The 22,355-nt window shown below is 42.4% G+C and overlaps 2 pseudogenes; one reads left to right on the top strand and one right to left on the bottom strand.

The window, feature by feature from the left end:
• LOC101412621 (deoxyuridine 5'-triphosphate nucleotidohydrolase, mitochondrial-like) overlaps nt 1-22,355 on the bottom strand; it is a 113,529-nt pseudogene that overhangs the window by 38,081 nt on the left and 53,093 nt on the right.
• Nucleotides 14,174-14,787, top strand: LOC101412194 (ras-related C3 botulinum toxin substrate 1 pseudogene; annotated as a pseudogene).

Below are 22,355 nucleotides of genomic sequence, written 5' to 3'. Positions count from 1 at the left end.
GGGAGGAGTCGTAGGATGTTTCGGTCTTGGAGGTGAAAAGGGTCAGGAGGAGGATGCTGGCAGGCGGCTGGTTATATGGTGGTTGTAAATTGATGGTAGCATGCAGGGTGGTAAGAATGTCTCTTCCAAGTATAGGTGTGGGGCATTGAGGAATGACTAGAAATGAGTATGTAAAGGTGTGCTTTTCAAATTGGCAGGCTAGGGGAGGGGTGCATCTGGGGGTGAAGGAGTTCCCTTCAACCCCCATGACCACCTGGATGGCTGATATATTTGTCTGGCCAGAATAGGTATTAAAAGTAGAATATGTGGCCCCTTGTGTCCAAGAGAATAGTGGACTTACCTTTGATCAGAAGAGTTACCCGAGGCTCCTGGTTTCAATGGTGATGGTGCTGGTAGTGGCTTTGAGCCCTGTCAGTCATCAGAGAGGATGCCCAGAAGTTCAGTGGCAGCTGCAGCTTGGGCAGATATCTGCAAACCTAGAGGGGCTCAGGGACAGTCCATTTTCCAATAGCCTGGTTGGCTGCATATGGGGCAAGACCAAGTGAGCGGTTTTGGATTGGGGCATTGTTTTGCCCAGTGCCCAGGCAAGCTGCATCGAAAACAGGGGCTAGGGAGGACATAGGAGGCCTGTTTGGCTAGGACTTTCGCCTGTTTGGGCCCTGATAGGGTGGAGGCAAGCATTTGAAGGTTGGTCTTTTTTTCCTCTTTTTTGGTATCTGCTTTTAAATATTTTAAAAGCAGCTGCAGAAGCGAACTTGGCCCAGTGGATAGGGCGTCCGTCTACCACATGGAAGGTCTGCAGTTCAAACCCGTGGCCTCCTTGACCTGGCCCATGCTCAGTGCTGATGCACACAAGGAGTGCTGTGCCACGCAAGGAGCACCCCACAAGGATAGCTGCCCAGTGTGAAAGAAATTTCAGCCTGCCCAGGAATGGCGCCACACACACACAGAGCTGACCACAAGATGACGCAACAAAAAGAGACACGATTTCCCGTGCCGCTGACAACAGCAGAAGCATACAAAAAGAAGAACACGCAGCAAATGGACACAGAGAACAGATAACTGGGGTGGGGGGGAGGGGGGGAGGCGAGAGAGACAAATAAATCTTTAAAGAAAAAAAAAAGCATCTGCCATTAGATCTTGTTGGGGTGTGAGGGGGCCCTCCTCAAACTTTTTCAGTTTATGTCTACTGTCCAAGGTGGATTGGGAAATGGAGCATGAAGTGAGCCATAGTTGGCCTTCAGGGAGTCAAATGGATATGAGCTAGAAGTGCCTCTATAAGCCTGGCCATGAATTGAACTTGGTTTTTGGTGGGTTTATGGAAGATTTCTTTGAGTTTGTTGAAGTTGACAATTTTAAGGGAGGCTTTTTCGAGGCCTGCAAGGATGCAGTTTTCGAAGTGATTGCGTTTCTGAATGTCCGGTGGTTTGCCTGATAGTTCCAATTGGGGTCTAATTGGGGGACTGCTTGGTCCCTGGGAAGTCTGGTGTTGTCAGCAGTGTGTAGAGCATCTGCATGTTGGTGGGTGTCCTGCCACCCTTTCTTCAGGTAACAGGGTGGAGGTGAGAATAAAGATGTCTTGCCAGGTGAGCCCATAAGCCTGGAGGAGATATGTGAATTGTTTGATGTAGTGAGAGGGATTGGTGGAAAAGGGGCCTAATCTTTTTTTAATTTGGGACATATCACCTAAGGAGAAGGGGATGTGAATGTGAATGATGCCTTTGGCACTGGTGACTTCTTGTAAGGGCAGGAGGGGCTGGGAATCTAGGGCAAGATGTGGTGGCATCAGGAACATAAGCGGGTTTCCAAAGGGGTGGGGGAGGGCAGGGCAATGGAGGGGGATAGGTTGTTGATGGGTGGGATAATGGGGGCAGGTCCAGGTTGAGGATTTCTGGGGGATGGTGGAGGACCTTGGTCTGTGGGATCAAAGTTGTGTGGGTTGAAATATGAGTTAGAGTAAGGGGGTGGGGGATTCTGGGCACGGAACAGATGGGGGGTGGGAATGTGAGCAATGAGGATGTGGTAGGGTAAACAGGACTTGCACAATGAGGGACCAGAGCAGAGAGAAAAGAAGGCCTGAATATATGGAAACACCCCACTTTTCAGTTTAATGAATAAAGTTATCGAGGTCTCAGAGAATGTTAATGTCAAAGGTATCATTTTCCAGCCTTTGGGAACCATTATCCAGTTTATATTGGGTCCAGGCAGTATGGCAGTAAAAGATTAAGCATTTGGACTGGATTTTGTCTTGGTAACCCAGAGTTTTGTATTATTTAAGGAACACCTGAGGTGGGTGAACTCTGAGGGAATGGATTGCCCTGAACCCATGAAGGTTGAAACCGGAGTCTAAGTAGGGAGGCAGGTATCCCCAAACTCTGAACAAAGACAAGGGGAGAAGAATACAAACAGGAAGGAAGGCAGCATCCCACATTCATCCCTGAGGGCAGGCTTGTCCACTGTAGGAGGAACCCGCCAGGGCCACATTGGAGCCCAGTACTGGGATGCCTGGAAATGGGAGAATCCGACGGGTGGAAGGAGGGAGGAAACACCACGACAGGCGTTCTGAGAGGACTTACAGTTTGGGGGTGAAGTTCCGAATCTTTCCAGCGGGTGGAGAAGCAGTCGTCAATGGTGGGTCTCAAAAGAGCCTGGAGTGGGACTGGTGCAACTGATCGACAGGATTGGGGAGTAAGCCCAGGATGACTTGCTGCTGCCTGTTGCTTCCCCAGTAGCAAGGCAAGAGAGGCCAAGGGCCCGCACTCACAGGGCAGGGTTTCGGCACCAGAATGAAAGGCTTGAGACCAGCAGAGATGAGGTTTGACAAGAAGAGTTCTGGCAAAGGTTTATATTTCACAGAGTGAAAGAGTAAACCACCCAGGCAGCACTCAGATATGGTGACTGCACAGAGAGCAATGGATCAGGGGTTTTTAAAGGGGTGAAGGGGAAGTTGGTGGGAAAATTTCTTTTCAGCCGTTAAGTTTTGGTTCAATCGATTTATGTCATGCTGGGGAAACAGAAGGGAGCAGGGGAGGAGTGGAGATTAAGTTTTGGAATGGGTCTGAAATATCACCAGGCTATCATTTAAGAGGTTTTTTTTCATGTCATTCCATGCATAGTCCTTGGGAGTGTACTTCAACCTGTGTAGCAGGCATCCACCCCATCCACACAGAATAGATAAGAAAAGGCTTATCTGATTTATTTGCCTGAGTACTTGCTGGTATATATGAATGCAGGTGTTGTTGTAAGACAAGGATGTTTCATCCTTTAACCAGTGTAGCAATTCCTGCCATTCTGATGCACTGGCAGGTTTGATTTTCCTGGCCAGTCCTGCTGACAGGAAATTCAGTGCAAACCCAGCAATGAACTACAAATATTAACTGCAGCCAGATGTCCTGCCCATTCCACGAAGGTATTTGCAGCCACAACACTATGAGGCACAAACAAAGTAAATCTTGTTTGTCAGGTAAGACACAAGCAGTGGTTTTAGCCTTGGTTAAAATGGTAACTACTATTGGCTCTTTACAAGGGTGATGGTAACACACCTGTTCCCCATCAACCTCTGTAGGCTTGGAATTCAGAACTTGAATAACAGGTGTTCGTATTTGCCACACAGAAATAATATAAGAAAGTTTTGGTAAGGTGTACATCACTTGTAATGGCCACATAGTCATAACCGTGGGGTTAATATTTAAATCTTCATCTAAACCTGTACTCCAGGGACTGAGAAGAGTGCACCAATGAGCCTCAGTTTTCACCTTCCAAGTCCACATAAAAGGCCTTTTCCTGGAGTTATGAGCTGGGGGGCTGGCAGCGACAGATTGTTAGAAGTGTCAATTCCTGGATGTAAATCATCCTCAGCATTTATATACATTCTAATAGGGGTTGCCCAGGCATTCATCATGATGGGAAGAGGAGACTCCAGTCCCTATCAGGTCTCTCATTTAAAATTTGTATGCTGTCAGATGGTCTTTTCATCCACCCCTGCAGGCCTATGCTCTCGTGTCTTAAAGTGTCCTTTAATAGGCCATGATAATGTTCTATCAGGCCAGTGCCTGTTGGATTGTAAGGTTGGTGGAACTACCAAATGATAACGTGGAGAAGCAGCCATGGCTCTACTGATAGAGCACCCACCTACCATATAGGAGGTCCAGGGTTCAAACCCAGGACCTAGAAATGGAGAAACCTCTAACAATAGGCAATCTGCCATCTGGTACCTGCTCTTCTTAAATATCCTTGACTTTGTGGCAAAGGGCATGGATGTTGTTCTGCACAAACAGCACAATCCTTTACTGTGGTCCAAACGTCAGCATAAGTTATTGGCAAACCCCAAGCTTTAACTGTAGCCCACAGGTGTTAGCGCCTGCATGTTTCATTTTCCAGTGTAGCCATGGGGCTACATCGTCTGCTGGTACTTTTCCAATCCATTTTAAATGAGCTAACATATTGGCTTCATTGTTGCCAGGTGTTTGCAAGGGTTGGTGCCCAGTAACATGAAATACAGTTATTTGTTTTCTTCTGGTGGTTACAATTGACCAAATATCTGTCCACATGTCTGTCCCCCATAGAGGACAAATATTGATTATCCATCTATCTGCTTGCCACTGGGGCGTCTAAACTGAAAGACCTTTAAAAACTGCCCAACTATAGTACATACAGTCAGTGGGGCAGGCTCACCGGTTATGACCATCCATACTGTGTGTAACTTGGCCCATTGACTATGAAGCAGGCTAGTTAGGGAATCAATAGATGGATCTGGAACCTGGCAAGAAGTCCACATGGACATCAGTACCCCCAAGATGGCTGGAAGTGATGTGGGCTATGGGTGGGAAGCTCTTAGTCTCTTCAGAGATGACCTAAGCTGTCTGACTTGTGGGTGTGAGACCGATGGTGACCATGGCAACAACTCCAGTCCCAGGAAACAGTTTAACAATGCAAGGTCTATAAACTTCAAGTATTCAGGGGAAATGCAAACCAAATATGCTAAAAGCTTATCTAGAATGTATGAAGTCCATGCTAAAAGCTTACCTAAGATGTGGAAGATATATATGCTAATTTAAGCCTATTGAGAACTGAAACAAAGGGACCATTTAACCTTTCCTCTCCGTATAAAAGAAACCCAAAAGTCTTGTTCAGGGCTCGGGATTGAAACAGAAAGCTTCTGAGTCCGCCGGCTGTCTATAAACCATTTTTCCTTCTCAAAATCATTCCTGAGTCCTGGCCTCTCTATACACAAATAATTGAACCTCTCTCAAATTCTACAACAGAAGAACTTGTGAGATTCCCCCATTTGGTATGAGATTTCCTCTGGAAGCCAGGAGAAGCCCTGGATATTTTCCACTGGGGGTTCCTGGGGGAATGATGGGTGAGGTAATCAATCAAAACAGCAAACAGCTGGGACTACTCCCCTGCCACTAGCAAAGGGGCAGAATAATTAATGGTTTAAAAAGCAAGTGGGGGGAAACGGACTTGGCCCAGTGGTTAGGGCATCCGTCTACTACATGGGAGGTCCGCGGTTCAAACCCCGGGCCTCCTTGACCTGTGTGGAGCTGGCCCATGTGCAGTGCTGATGCGTGCAAGGAGTGCCGTGCCACACAAGGGTGTCCCCGGCGTAGGGGAGCCCCACACGCAAGGAGTGCACCCATGAGAAGAGCCGCCTAGCACGAAAGAAAGTGCAGCCTGCCCAGGAATGGCGCCGCCCACACTTCCTGTGCCTCTGACGACAACAGAGGTGGACAAAGAAACAAGACGCAGCAAATAGACACAGAGAACAGACAACCGGGGGGGGGGGGGCCGTGGCGGAATTAATTAAATAAATAAATCTTTAAAAAAAAAAGCAAGTGGGAAACCAAACCGCCCCTGCTCTTGACTTTTCCCCCTTTTCCTGTGTTTTCCCCCTCTCTTGCCTTTTACATCCTGTTCTTGCTTTCTACCCCCTATTCTGGCCTTCTTCACCCTCTCCCTCCTGCCTGGATCAATACGCAAGTAAACCTGGGGATTTATAACCTATAATGGGGAATTATAATCTGTAAATTGGCTCTCTCTGTCACTCTTCAGCCCCTTCCTCTCCATCTGGGACCCATGATCTCTTATTTTCTCCCATTTCTCTTCTCATCATTTCTTAATAAATTATTGACCTAACTAACCTAGCTTGTTCTCAAAATTTGTTTCTTGTAGCTTAGCCAAGAACCTAGAGAAAATCTAGCTACAACTACTTTGTCCAGTACTTCCATCTATCCAGATGCTGTTGTTCTCAAACTGGAAGGCAACAGCTCTCCATTGTGCAGGACTACCTTGGCTAGAGACCATCCGCACACTATGAGCCCTCAGGTATGGGAGGCGTTCCCTCTAACACCCAGCAAATCAATGACCTTGTTGTCTTCCTCCTGGTAATTAGGGCTATCAGAGGTGAATAGTACAGGCCCCAGTACCCTTTGTAATTTAAAACGTAATTTCATCATTTAAAATGCTTCATTTTGTAAATATGCAGTTCATTTTGATAAAGTTTTTAGTTGTGCCACAGCACTTTTGTTTCTTTTGTATACTTTCAATCCATCCCTTATAGGAGAGGTTGTATGAACGTCTACCTTAGCCATGCTAGCCAGAGATTCAGTGGCAAGTAGAGCATTATAGACAGCACATATTTGTTTTTCCATCAGAGAATACTACTGTAGCGCTCCCTTCTGCAACTGGGACCAAAAGCCTAATGGAAATATTTTGTTATGCTGTCACTGCCAGAGACCCCAACCAAACCCCTCTGGAGTGACATGAACATCAAGTATACAGGGTAGAGTTTGGTCTACTTTTCCTAAAGTTTGAGCCATCTTTACAGCTTGTTTTTTACCTTAATAGCTTTTAGGGGGCTGTTCCCCCCAATCCCAAGTAGCTCCCTTTCTTACTAAATTATACAATGGTCTTGCTAATTGGGTTAAATGAGGGACAAAGTCATGCCAGTATCCTACTAGACCACAAAATTCTGGTAATTGTGACACTTTAGTAGGTATTGGGAAGGATTCTATTTTATCTACTGTTGTAGCAGGAATTTGTTTTGTCTTACCTGGCCACATAACACCCAAGTATTTGACAGACAACCCAAGTCCCTGTACCTTGAAATGGTTTATAGCCCATCCTGCTGCACAAAGATTAGTAACCAAGGATTCTGAAGCTTCTGTAAGCACAGGCAAATCATTAGTTGTTGACATGACATTATCAATATAATGAAACATGGCTACATTCTTTGGTTTATTCCATTTTTCTAGACCAATTGCCACAAGTCCATGGCATAAAGTGGGGCTATATAGATGCATACCAAGTCGTTAGGATGTCAGATCTCTTGGGGCATTAGGAAGTTTGATAAAACACCTAGATGATATTTTGGTTTGTTCTCTTGACAATTACATGCAGAAAAACACCACAGGTTTGTAGGAATCTTGAATAGCTTAGAACTTTAGTCCATTGTCTAAAAAGGCCCAACAAAAAAAATAAGTGGCATTTATTATTTTGAATTTTCTCTGAGAATGCAAACTAGGACCTGATGTGACAACTAAACATGAGTTGTATTATTTTCATTAGGACAATGGTAGAAACAAAAACTCAAGCATTAAGATTCAGATGTACTCCCTTCTACCTTTTGACTTAAAGCTAGACATAATTCATGTTATCTGCTAAGTGTGCAACCAAAATATGTTATTAAATATTTCTCGTATTTTTAAAAGGACACCACTGTTAGGTGAAAGAACCATGAACATGTCTTCATTCTTAAATGCATGTCAATTGTGAACAAAATGTAGAAAAGTAGACATAATTCTTTCCAAATTGTAGGGGAAGCTAAAGTCTAATAGTAAATCGGTCTAAGGTTCTTGGCTATTTCTTGGCTATATCCAGGAAACAATGATACAGCATAACTGCATTCAGCTTCCAGGGGATGGGATTGGGTCATGTTAGTTACAATGCATGAACCCAACTGTCGTACTGTGTGTACACACAGTTGGGCTGTGTACAAAGGACTAACTTTATGGCTATCCCAGTGGGAGCTACAAGAATGGATGGTTATGGGAAGTGGATGTGGCTCAAGGGATAAGGCCTCTGCCGACCATATAGGAGGACCTGGGTTCAATCCCTGGGGCCTCCTGGTGAAAAAGAAGAGAAAGTATGCCTGCGTGGTGAGCCAGTGCCTGTATGGTGAGCCAAGTGCCTGTGCGGTGAGCCAGTGCCCATGCAAGTGAGTCATGCAGCAAGACGATGCAACAGAAGAGAAACCAAGGGGAGAGCCAAGGTGAAGCATAGGAGAGACCAGGAACTGATGTGGTACAATTGACAGGGAACCTCTCTCCACATCAGAGTTCTCCAGGATTGAATCCTGGGAAATCCTAGAGGAGAAAGACGAGAAGAGAAGATGAAAAGAGAAATAGATTCAGAAGCTCACACAGAGAATGGACACAGACAGCAAAAACAGTGGGATGGGGGGGGAGGGTTGGAGAAAATAAGTAAATAAATCTTTAAAAAAAAAAAGAATGGATGATTGGTAAAAGACCTCTCGGGACAAAATCTGTGGAAGGACTTGTGGTCCAAAGGACAATAATGCAGCATAACTGTTTATCATGTTGCAGGGCAGAAACCGCTCATAAACCCAGGAAATAAAGCTGCATAGTCTAGCACAAGTAACAGCTTCACACCATCCAATGGATGGATGAGCTGCCTGGTCACATAGGCACATGGGACATGTGGGAGCTTGAACCCTTCTGCAGATAGCCAGGTGATATGGCATCTCATTAACAACTGCAGATGCAATGAACATGGTAAAGCCTGTGAGTTATGGGCTAAACAATACCCATGCAGACATCAGATGCCCATGAAAAAAGGGGTTGGAAAGCAAGGAGACAGACCCCTACAGGTATGGCAGGTAGATTATAGTGGACCCCTGCCCTCTGATAAAAGATGTAAGTTCCTATTCACAGCAGTGGATACTAATACAGGTTTAATTTTTGCCCTTCCATTCCGAACAGCCACCCAAGAGAGTACCATTGTGGCACTGAATATTTTAAGTGCCCAGTATGGACATCCCCTTGAAGTGTGGAATGACAGAGGCACCCATTTCACAGGTTCCAAAGTGCAAACCTGGGCAAAAAATGAAGACATTGACTGGCATTTACATGTTCCATATTAACCGCAGGCTGCAGCTATGATTGAACAGTATAATGGTTTACTAAAGGACAAATTACCCACGACGTCTCCAAAGGAGCCGACCTTGCAGGGGTGGACTACACACCTGCCATGGGCAGTACGCCTTCTAAATGAGCAGCCATGTTGAACAGTGCAGTCACCCAGACTTGGTTTACAGAGATGTGCTTTGCCCTTACATGTACAAATGAATACCTCAGACTCTCTTGCATTTCTTAGTTTTACATGGAACTTTGGTATTGTCTGCTCCCATTACCTTGGGGTCAGGACAAACAGCAATGTGGACATAGCCATGCGCTGTTATAACTGAAGTCCTCACTTGGAGAGCCTTCCTGTTACCATATGGAGACAGCGTGAAGAGGGGATGGCCATAACATCATGGATTTGTAAAAGGCTGTCTGAGGTACAAGTTGCACTTCTTGAAAACTAAGGGGGGAACCTTCTGAAGGAAACTTTGGTATTACAAATGTGCCCCATACCATTGCTCTCAGTGGAGCTATCCCTTTTGTGGTCCACTTTAATGTGGGGAGACAAGGTATGGTATTCCAGACCAGGATGGCAACCAATCCTGCCATTATTCTGTCCCAAGATGAACAGGTATCAAGCATATTGCCTGAGGGATGTGATTTACCTCTCATGGTATCTTTGTCCCTACTGTCTTTCTGCTCAGGTTGGCAGCAGCCAATGCTGTACTGTCATGGGCTCAAAGCTATGCCTGTGTTCACAACATAACCCAGTGCTGGGTAAGCACTGACCTGCCAGCAGAGGGAGCAGAAGGCCTTCCATGGACCATTGCCCCAGTGACGGAGGCTAATTGGACATGGCTTCAGACAATGGATGGGTCCACACCAGAATGGCAACCAATACAAAGACAAGTAGAAGCACTAGTCCACAGAGATATGGACAATACCCCTTCCCCACCCCGTGGGTTATGCTATCTATAATGGGTGGGGGTAGCTCCCAGCTGAACAGGTGACATTAAGGGAAACAGTACCCCAGTGTATTGAAGAATGTGCCAGTGATTCCCGGAGAATAGCAGGATGTACCCCCCGGTTTCTTTGTAGTCATACTGTAGTCAATAGTCAAAGTGGGTATATTGGTGAAGCGGTGCCAAATACATGGGAACCAAACCTATGGATTGGTTGCCCTCTGGATATTTATGAATGTGTGGGCATTATGGGTGGCCATACCTGCCCACCGACTGGACTGGACGTTTTACATGGGGATGGCCCTATAACCCTGGATATGTGTATAAATCTCTTCCAGAAGTACCCCATAATTGGGATAAGGTATACCATCACTGGCACTGGGAGAAAAGGGCAGCATGGTGGTTTGACCCACTTGCTCTTTTCCTACCTGGAGGGGGTACTATTAAGGTAGAATCAGAAGTAGAAGCTTTAGCTAAGCATACTGCACAGGCATTCAATCAATCTGAACATGAGTTAGCTTTAATGATGGATGAAACCATGAAGTGGTTCTACAAAATAGGATGGCTTTAGATTTAATTACAGCTGCACAGGGGGGCATATGTGCTCTCATATATGTTCAGTGTTGTGTATGTATATATACCTGATAATCAAGAATCTGTGTAAAATTCAGCTTGCAAGAAAGGGACCATGAGGTCCTAATGTCAGATGACCCCGTAAAAGTGTGGTGTGAATATCTGGGATCCACTTGGAAAAGGGTTGTGTTAACCAGCACTGGTTTTGTAACTTTCTTAGTTATGTTTTGTTGTGCCTTATATTGTTGTTGTGGCCTTTGGGCCCAGGGTGCAGTCCTATGGCAGCAAGCCCTTGAGATACCAGCCACTTAAGGGGTGGAATGTAGGGGAAGCTAGAGCCTAATAGTAAACCGTCTAAGCATCCTGGCTATGTCATGGCTGTATCTGAGAAACAATGATACAGCATCACTGCACTCATCTTCTGGGGGATAGGCTTGGTACCGACTGGCACACACACCAGTTAATCAGTATATGTAACATGATAGGTATGCCACTGTAAGAACCAATCGTGTATTCTGATAGTAGTGACATAAAAGCAGCTCCAATGTAAACAGAAAGGGAAAGAGAGAACAAAGGAAGGGGGAAAGAGAATGGAATAAACTCAATATGCCTAAACTTCCCACAGCTCTCCATACCTTTTCTTTGCCAACAGCCTTGACCCCCCAACTCTGGCTGAAAAGCTTAGACCTTATACCAATCTTAATGTCAAGAATTAAACATCTTCCAAATTCCACCTAGAATAAGTGACTTGATGCTTCCTATGATTTGAATGGGATTTACTATTTACCATTTTCATGGGAGTATCAAAAAACAATCGCAGTTATGTCAGTTTAGACGGTATATGTAACAGGTCAAAATTTATTCTGCATATATAGATGTGTGTGGAATGCCTGATCCCTTAGTGGGAGTTCTTTGCTGTTGTGGTGGGGAAAGCAGTCTTATTCTTGTGGGCACTCTTACCCAGCACTGAAGGGATCCACAGTCTTCTCTCACCTCTGCCCACAATGCTAAATTTGAATATGTATTTTTTATATTATATAAATTATCAATCAGCCTATCTTGTTTAAATGGTATATGTCATTGTATCTGACATTCTTGTAAACTACTGTGTGACCAATAAGATTCCTCTAAGAAATACTGCTTAAAAAAAGCAAACCAAAAAAAAAAAATACTGTGCTGAGAGGGGCGACTTTTATCCCACATTAGTGGGTTGTCACTATATTTATTTATTTATTTATTTTTAAAAATATTTATTTATTTATTTCTCTCCCCCTGGAGACTCCGCTTCCTGGTCACTATATTTATAGGATATTTAAAACGAGAACATTTTTAATGAACTACAGTGAATAAAATTGAAATGTATTGGGCAGTGGACTTGGCCCAGTGGTTAGGGCACCCATCTACCACATGGGAGGTCCACGGTTCAAACTCCGGGCCTCCTTGACCCATGTGGAGCTGGCCCATGTGCAGTGCTGATACATGCAAGGAGTGCCGTGCCACGCAGGGGTGTCCCCCGCATCGGGGAGCCCCACATGCAAGGAGTGCGCCCCGTAAAGAGAGCCGCCCAGTGCGAAAGAAAGTGCAGCCTGCCCAGGAATGGTGCCACACACATGGAGAGCTGACACAAGATGACACAACAAAAAGAAACACAGAGTCCTGTGCCGCTGACAACAACAGAAGCGGACAAAGAAGACACATCAAATAGACACAGAGGACAACCGGGGTAGGGGAGGAAGGGGAGAGAAATAAACAAATCTTAAAAAAAAAAAAAGAAATATATTGCTACATTGTCTACACATTCAGTCTATTTAACTTCAATATGATTCTAATAAATTCTGTTTCATTCAGCTGTCTTCAATTACCCATTAATCTAATAAGCCTTGACACAGTTCAGTTCTGAAGAAAATCAATCTTAATTATAGTCAGCCTCAATTAAATCCCACCATGATTCCAAAAATGCATAATTTAATGAACCTTTATTCTAATCATCCATGATTCTAAAAAAGCAAAGTGGTAACCAACCCTGATTCCAAGCATTTCTAATATCTCTGCCTTTAATAAATACTGATGGTATACCAGATTCCATGAGGACTGTGTCAATTGAAATCTGAGTTTTTTCCAATTTGAGAATTACAATTTGATTCCAATAACCTTCCTTCCACAAAGCATATTCAACATTATTTCCATTTGATAAAAATTCTAATCCATTATTTTTGTATTTAACTCTGACTATCTTGAATCCTATTTACAAACTGCCCATTCAAAGATTCCAATTAAATTTGATTCCATGTGATTCTGAGTCCCTTCAGTGCATTATCCCTGAATCCATTCATTCCTTGTTCTACAAATCCCTGACTCCAGTCAACCCTGATGCCCTATAACACTATGAATAATCAACTCTGATGCCAATCAATACTGACTCAACTACTCCTAATTCCATTCAAACAATTCTATTCCTATCTGATAACAATGACATCTGATTTCAATCAGCTGGTAACCCAGTCATCCTGAATTCAAACCTCATCTGTCAACAATCAGACATAATGCCAAACCATAAGAGTTTTATTCTGCCTTGATTCTATTCATATCAGAAACAAATTAAACCACCCTGACCCTATTTAAACTTGATTTCATTCAACATGATTCAAATCCATCCAGATTCCAGTATTCCTCGGTTCAGGTTACCTCTAATTTCAATCAAGGCTTAGTCAATTTCACCTTCAGTTAATTCAACAAACCTGATTCTAATTTACTCTTTGTAAATTGACCCATGAACTCATGATCTTAATGAAATCTCGGTACTATTAACCTATAGCCCAAATTAAGATTTTTCAGTCAAACTAGTGCCAATGTAAAGCTATGTGCAATTAAGTAGTACAGTAAACCCTGAGTCTACTAAAACCTAAGTCAAATCATCCATTACTCCAATCAAACTTGTGTAAATAAACATCGAATCAATTCAAGCTATCAATTCATCCTTGATTTCATTCCATGTTCCCAATATTCCTGATGAAATTTAACACCATTTTCTGTCACTTCTTGTCCAAATTAACCCTGTAACAATTTGCTCTCCTACATGTCAACACTGATTTTAATCCACTCTGAGCATATTCAACCTACAGACAATCAACCTTCACTCATTGTAACCTGTATTACATTCAAAAGTAAGTCTCTACATTTAAAAGTAAGTCCATGGGACAACATGCAAAGATGGCAGAGTAGAAAGCTCTAGAGGTTCATCGTGCCTCCCAATCAATAAGCTGGAAAAGGCTATTGGACTAAACTAATCTGCAACTCTGGAACCTGATCACAGACTTATAAGAAGCAAACGGGCAGTTTTCCTCCAGCCTTGGGTGGTGGCCACCACTGGGCTTCAGCTGCTGGTGCACTGAGGGTCAGGCGGCGTGGACGGCAGGATCTTGCACTTTGTGCCCAGAGCCCACCACCCTTTGCCTCAGTGCGGGTCACCCCGCCGAGGCCCAAAGAGCTGCCCAGATGCAGGCCATCAAGCGTGTGGTGCTGTGAACTGGGGCTGTAGGCAAAACTTGCCTACTGACCTGATATACAACCAATGCATTTCCTGGAGAATATATTCCCACTGTGTTTGACAACTATTCTGCCAACGTTATGGTAGATGGAAAACTGGTGAATCTGGGCTTATGGGATGTAGCTGGACAAGATTATGACCGAATACGCCCCCTATCCTATCCGCGAACAGATGTCTTCTTAATTTGTTTTTCCCTCCTGAGTCCTGGATCATTTGAAAATTTCGGTGCAAAGTGATCGCCTGAGGTGCGACACCATTGTCCCAATACTCCCATCATCCTACTGGGAACCAAACCTGATCTTAGGGGTGACAAAGACATGATCGAGGAACTGAAGGAGGAGAAGCTGACCCCCATCACCTACCCCCAGGGGTTAGCCATGGTGAATGAAGGACAGCGGTGCTGTAAAATACCTGGAGGGCTGGGCGCACACTCAGCGGGGCTCGACAGTACTGGATGAAGCAATCAGAGCAGTTCTCTCTGCCCACCCCCTGTCAAGAAGAGGAAGAGAAAGTGCCTGCTGCTGTAAATGGCAGAGCCTCTCGTTCCTTACTCTGTCCCACTTGGAACCTTTCTAAGTTTTGCTCAGAAACAGTGGAGCCTTTGCACTCCATGCCAAGTTTTTGTTACAGGTTAGTTTTTCCCTAAGACCCTTTTGAACCTATCAGTAATTTCCATGTTTTGTTTATTTAAAGTGTAAGAGTTCAAACTTTCACATTCTATTAAAAATTAGCCCTAAATGACAACCTTCTAAAAGCCTTATTTTTCAAAAGATCCTATTCCTGTTAAGATTAAGAGTTGCCAAAATACCCTTTGAACTAAGTTGCATTGTTGAGCTATGAACACTAAGTACTCAACTGTTTTAAAGGCCTTTCTCTTCAAGATGACTGTAGCTTTTGAAGTTAGGAAATGCAGACCCTTTCTAACCAGTTTTCAGGTATGGAAAGCCTGAAAGTACAGCTTCTTTAATGAAATGATGCCATTTGTTACAGTCAATAATTTATCAATCCATGTTCATTACATAACACTGTACTGTGTATCATAATGGAACAAGTATAATAACTCTTTGACTCAATCTTTTTTTATTTTATAGTGAATTTTTTTTTCTTTTTTAAAGTTAAATAGCTTTTGCTGAGATTTTGAACAGAAACTTGATTCCTGTGTTTCCTCTAATGATGCATTCTGCACTTGGTGGAATTGGGGGGCGTGTACTGGGCTGCAGTGGGTGCAGTCCTTGATGTGATCAAAGGAGGAAGAAAGTTTTTGACAAAATATGAAGTGGAGATTAATTTATACTATATTGTACATGGAATAATTAAACGGAATAAAACTGTCACAGGTGCAACTTTTAAAAGGTTAACTTCTGTCCAATGCAGTAAATTATGAAGATGGGTAGGTATTATCAGTAAGTGTTTTTCTTAAGCTTTTCCTTTTTCTTGCACCCACAATTCCTCCCAAAACTGAGGCACTTAATTCCCACAGTTGCTAACTTGAATTTAGTAAGTGCTTTCCTTATACAACCCTTTCTTAATGAACAATATGTTTCCTTGTATTATAAAATCTTTCAGATAATCCATTAGAATTTGGTTGTTTTATAGATTAGTAAAAGTGCATTCCTGTTTTCATGTTACTTTATTCAAAGCTGATATGTGCTTTCCTTCATAACTCAGTGTAAAAATCATGTGTTGAAGCGGAACGAGTGTTGCTGGGGGGCGGGGAGAGGTGGGGTGGGGGGGGTGGGGTTGAATGGGACCTCACATATATATTTTTAATGTAATATTATTACAAAGTCAATAAAAAAAAAGGAAAAAAAAATATTTTCGATATTCTTAAGTTCTGACCCTTCTTAACATCACTGTCTTGCCAGCTCACCAGCATGATAACTTGACTAATACTGACCCTACCCTTTACCTCCCCTTCACGGGTACATGATTCCCCTGCCGCTTTTCTTAAGAATGTTGCTTGGGGTTTATGAGGTTCTGTAAGCTCAGTGCTAGTGCTGACAATGTTCTGTACATCTTACACACTGGCAAGAATAAAATGTTGGACCCTTGAACCACTAGAACAAAAAATTTTTAATTGACAGTTGCAGAATTGTGGAGTGTTTTTACATTGATCTTTTGCTAAAGCAATCAGAAGTATGCTTTGCGTGTATGACTTAATAAATCCTGACTCATTAAAAAAAAAAAAGCAAATGAATACTTATTCAAAGAAAAGTCTGGGTGTTTGGATAATGGTCCGGAGTCTGGGATTGGCAGGCTGCTCCCAGGGTGGGCAGTGGGGATCTTGGCCCCAAAATACTGGTGGCTATGACTTTTGGTTGACCTGGAGGAGCCGTGAGGGACTGGCATGGACAGTTGCCTTGGCTTCAGCAGCTTCACTCAGTAGTATATATCAGAAGATTTAAAGGGAGGTATGCTTTTTCTTTTTGGAGGCAGATATTTAAGGAAGTCTTTGTGAGATCACAGGTTACCCATAGAGATAATGGAAAAGCAATTTCAGTGATCACACAAAACAGGAAATGCAAACTTTGCAAAAATACATTGGAAAAGTCACAAATGGATGGCTTCAGCCCAGATCAAGGAAAAGCAGCAATCCCAGAGATGTGGGAAAATTAGAGTTACCACTTCATAATTCTCAGAATGTACAATTCTCAACTCAAATTACAAAACATACAAAGAAAGAAAAAGTGTTGTCTATGATGCCCCTATAGGCAAAATCTATGATAAGGTGGAAGGGTGTGGTTGGGCAGTAGATGGGGGTGTGAGTGGTGCAGTGATGTGATTGGGTTCGGTGGTGCTGGTCTGTGAGGAGGAGTAGGGTGGGAGGGTTGGGTTGGACTATCCATGGAACTTGGGGGAGGGTTGGAGGAAGGAGCAGGTGAACTCTGGGTATCTGCAGGGCTTTGGTTTAAACTACAGTGATGCAAATGTTCTTTTGGCAAATATGGCAGGGGAGGGTTACTGGTGTTTGGTGTCAGGTGTAAGGGGATGTGTGGGAAAGGGTGCACCTGGGGCATGTCTTTATGGAATATATAAGTAGTCATTTTGTCATAGTGTGTTATCTCAGTGGGTGGAGACCAACACAATAAACAAGAGAATATTAAACTCCTATGCTGGGAGTCTTGGTATGTTCTCAATTAGAGGGACAAGTATCTCTCAAGAACCTAGGCAGTGCCTAATAAAACAGACCAATATATCAAGCCATCAATATTATTGCAGGTAACTATGAACCTTACTCTTCAAAATTGTAACTTTGTGGTTATTATAGTTTCTGAGGGAAGGGGTAGGAAAGAACAAAATAAATGGAAAGTAAGTCATTTTTAGTACATTAGAATTGTTCTGCATGATCATGCAATAATGGATACAGGCCAGTTTAAATTTCATCAAACCTGCAAAGGTGTATGGTACAAAACACAAACCATAATTTAAACCATTGACCAAGCTTAGTAGCAATGCTTCATTATTTGTACATGAATTGTAACAAATGTACCATCCATGGAAAATGTTATTAATAGGGGAGAGTGGAAGAGGGAAGGGTGTTAGGGATATGGGAAATCCCTATATTATCTATGTGACTTTTCTGTAAATTAAAGCTTCTTTGAAGATAAAACCAAAAAAATAAGACCCTGGGAGAACATATGGAAAAAATTGTCACTGTATGTACAAAATAAAAGAACTTACAGTGATGACACTATAAAAAATTCTTATTTAAATTTTTTTATTTTTCTATTTTTTACTTTTGTATTTATTTTTAATTATTTTACTTTATTATTAAATTTATTTGGTTATTTTTGTTTCCAGTTTTGGAGAGTTTTTAAAAAATATATGGTTTTTTATTATTTTTTTAAAGATACTTAGACTACATAAATGTTACATAAAAATTAGAGCGGATTCCCATATGCCCTGCTCCCAACCCCTCCCATATTTTCCCACATTAACAGCATCCCTCATTGGTGTGGTATATTTGTTAAAATTGGTGAACACATTTTGGGGCATTGCCACTAAAAGTGAAATATAGTTTACATTGTAGTTTATATTCTCTCCCATACAATTCTATAAGTTATAACCAGATATATAATGGCTTGTATCTGTCATTGCAATGTCATTCAGGACAATTCCCAAGTCCCCATATTACACCTGTTTTTCCCTCTCCCTCTCCTCTGAACCTCCAGTGGCCACTGCCTCCACATCAATGATAAAAGTTCTTCCATTGCTAGAATCACAGTAAGTCTATACTAGATTACCAGTAAGTCTACTGTAGCCCATCATTCATTCACCAATCCTTAGGATTCTGGGATGGTGATGTCCACTCCACCTCTAATTGAGAGGGGCTTAGATCCCATGAGGCAGATGCATGGGGCTATCTTCCTTGCAGTCGCAGACTCTCTGTTCCTTGGGATGGTTGTTGTCCATCACCATCTTCTTGTTATCTGTCCTGGGTGAGTCCAATGAACTGGAGAGTAGTTGTCGCAACTCTGTTGAGATTCAGGTCCAACTGGCACATGGATGGACCAAAGATTTAAGTGTCTTGAACATATACCTATCAACTCAAGCACTAACTATAGGTTCAAATAGTAGGAGCAGAAGAGTTGTGTGTAGGGAAACCATACCTGAGTTCAACTATATCACACGGGAGAGCATAAGTTCCCAAGTAGGGCCCATTGGCAGGGCACCATGTCTGCCCTGCCTATAGTGACTGGATGCCTCCACTATATGAGACAATATTTACTTTGGCAGTCAATGAGATCCTGCTGAGATGTGTATAAGACATTTTCTTCTATTTATTCCCCAGTGTCTTCTTTTTTTCATTTTGTCCTCAAAGAAACCTTAAGGGTATATAAAACTCACATTCAGAATAAAGAAGATTCTCATACACCCAAATTCCTCACTTTTTTCCCCTTTCCCCTATTAATAACATTTTTACAAGTGGATGGTACATTTGTTATAATAGATGTATAAATATTGAAACACTGCTACTAACCATGGTCAATGATTTATATTATTGTTTACATTTTGAACCATAAACTTTTATAAATTTAATGAAATGTAACATGGCCTGTATCCATCATTGCAAGATCATGTAGAACACTTCCATTGCCCTCAAAATGCCCAATGTTTCATTTATTCTATTCCTCTGTCCCAACGACCAAGCTTCACTTCTTGAAGAACAAGATTCAGATTTACTTGTAAAAACACTGAGGGCTTAACATAGTGGCCTGTCCTCCCCCGCTGGGCACTGCCTATGCTCTCAAGAGGCTCCCGCCCCTCAACTTGAGAACATAGCAGGACTCCCCAGGATGGAAGTCTAACACCTTCCTGCTCATTATGTGGGTCTCTACCCACTGATACAACTCACTATTAAAAGATGAACACTCACAGGGAAACGGACTTGGCCCAGTGGTTAGGGCATCCGTCTACCACATGGGAGGTCCGCGGTTCAAACCCCGGGCCTCCTTGACCCATGTGGAGCTGGCCCATGCACAGTGCTGATGTGCGTAAGGAGTGCCCTGCCACGCAGGAGTGTCCCCCGCGTAGGGGAGCCCCATGTGCAAGGAGTACGCCCCCTAAGGAGAGCCGCCCAGTGTGAAAGAAAGTGCAGCCTGCCCAGGAAAGGCGCCACCCACACTTCCCGTGCCACTTACGACAACAGAAGCAGACAAAGAAACAAGACGCAGCAAATAGACACCGAGAACAGACAACCGGGGGTGGGCGGGGTGTTTGAATTAAATAAATAAATAAATCTTTAAAAAAAAAAAAGATGAACACTCACAGACTCCCTAGAAGCCTGCCCCAAGTATGGCTTGTCCCCAATGCCCCCCACATCCAATATCCAAAACCAGTAACCCTTCCCTACCATATTGCCAAAAAAACATTCCCAACATTGTAGTTTCAACAATATACCCAGTGTTCACCTGGTCCCTCCCCCAACCCCTCCCCTCAGTTCCATGGACAGCCCATCCCACCCTCCCCACACTACTCCCCTCACAAACCAGCAGCGCTGAACCCAATAGCATCACTGCACCACTATAATGCCCATCCACTGCACAACCACACCTTTCCGCCCTTATCATAGATTTTTTTCCATATGGGCATTGGCTCACGACCTTTTCCCTGTCTCCTGTAAACCTGTCTTCCAGACTCTAGCTCTGTGAGTCTTCTCAATTTGCTTAAGTTGTATCAGTAAGGTCATGTAATATTTGTTCTTCAGTGCCTGGCCTACTTCACTCAAATTAAGGTCTTCAAGATTCATCCATGTTATCCCATGTGTTAATACTGCATTCTTTCTTACAGCTGAGTAATATTCCACTGTATGTATATACCACAATTGGTTTATCCAATCATCTGTTACAACTTTTTACAATAGTGAAAAATGCTGCTATGAATATTGGTGTACATGTATCTGTTCATGCCCCTGCTTTCAGTTCTACTAGGTATATACCAAGAAGTGGGAATGCTGGATCATATGGCAGTTCTATAGGTAGCTTCCTGAGGAACTGCCAAACTGTCCTCCACAATAGCTGCACCATTTTCCTAATAGCTAGTGATACTGAACATCTTTTCATGTGCTTTTTAGCCATTTGCATTTTGTATATATATGCTGGATTTTAGGCCCCTATCAGCTATATGGGTACCAAGTATTTTTCTCCCATTGAGTAGGCTGTCTTTTCACTTTCCTGGCAAACTCCTCTGAGGTGCAAAAGTCTGAATTTTGATTTTTTTTTTTCTATTTTTGTCTATTCTTTTTTTTTGGTCTATTTTTTCTTCTGTTGTTTGTGTGCTTTGGGTGTAAAGTTCATTAAACCATTCCCTAATACTAGATCCTATAGATGCTTCCTTACATTATCTCCCAAGATCTTTATGGTCTTGACTTTTATATTTAGATCTTTGATGCATCTTGAGGTAATTTTTGTATAGGGTGTGAGATGGTAATCCTCTCACATTCTTTAGGATATGGATATCCAGTTCTCCAAGCACCAATTGCTGAAGAGGCCATTCTCTCCCAGTTGAATGGACTTGGTGGCCTTGTCAAATTATCAGTTGACTGTATATGCTAGGATCTATATCAGAATTCTCAATTCAGTTCCATTGGTCCGTATGTCTGTCCTTGTGCCAAAACCATGCAGTTTTGACCACTGTAGCTTTGTGGAATGTTTTAACGTTGGCTAGTGTGATTCCTCCGATTTCATTTTTCTTTTTCAATATGTCTTTGGCAATTTGGGGCCAAATAAAATAAATTTCATAGCTAGCTTTTCCAATGCAGTAAAAACTGCTGTGGTAATTTTTATTGGGATTGCATTAAATCTGTAAATTAGTTTGAGTGGATAGACATAGTAATGATGTTTAGTCTTCCTACCATTGAACAGGAAATATTCTTCCATTTGTTTAAGTCTTCTTTGATTTCCTTTATCAATGTTGTATAGTTTTCTGTATACAAGCCATTTACATGTTTAGTTAAATTTACTCCTAGGTATTAGATTCTGTTAGTTGCTTTTGTAAATGGGTTTTTTTCCTTGATTTTCTCCTCAGATTGCTCAATATTGGTATACAAAAATACTACAGATTTTTGCACACTGATCCTATAACCTGCTACTTGACTGAACTCATTTTAAGCTCTAGAAGCTTTGTTGTAGATTTCTCAGGGCTTTCTATATTTAGGATCACATTGTCTGCAAATAGTGAAATTTTTACTTCTTCCTTTCCAGTTTGGAAGCCTTTTATATCTTTTCCTTGCCTAAGTACTTGAGCAAGTACTTCTAACACAATAATAGTGGTGACAGTGGCCATCCTTATCTTGTTCCAAATCTTAGAGACAAAGATTTTAGGATTTCAACATTGAATATGATGCTAGCTGTGGGTTTTCATATAAACCCTTTGTGATGTTTAGGAAGTTTCCTTCTATTCCTATCTTTTGAAGTGTTTTGATGAGGGAAGATGCTGTATTTTGCTGAATGCGTTTTCTTCATCTATACAGATTATCTTGTGATTTTTTTCTTTTGATCTGCTTGTATGGTGTATTACATTGATTGATTTTTCTTATGTTGAACTATCCTTGCATACTAGGGATGATGCTCACTTGGTCACAGTGTATAATTTGTTTGAGGTATTGTTGAATATGATTAGCAAGTATTT

Source organism: Dasypus novemcinctus, chromosome 18 (assembly GCF_030445035.2).
Source record: "Dasypus novemcinctus isolate mDasNov1 chromosome 18, mDasNov1.1.hap2, whole genome shotgun sequence".
Taxonomy (NCBI): Eukaryota; Metazoa; Chordata; class Mammalia; order Cingulata; family Dasypodidae; genus Dasypus; species Dasypus novemcinctus.
The sequence above is the reverse complement of the archived record's forward strand: the minus strand, read 5'-3'. Positions and strand labels throughout refer to the sequence as shown.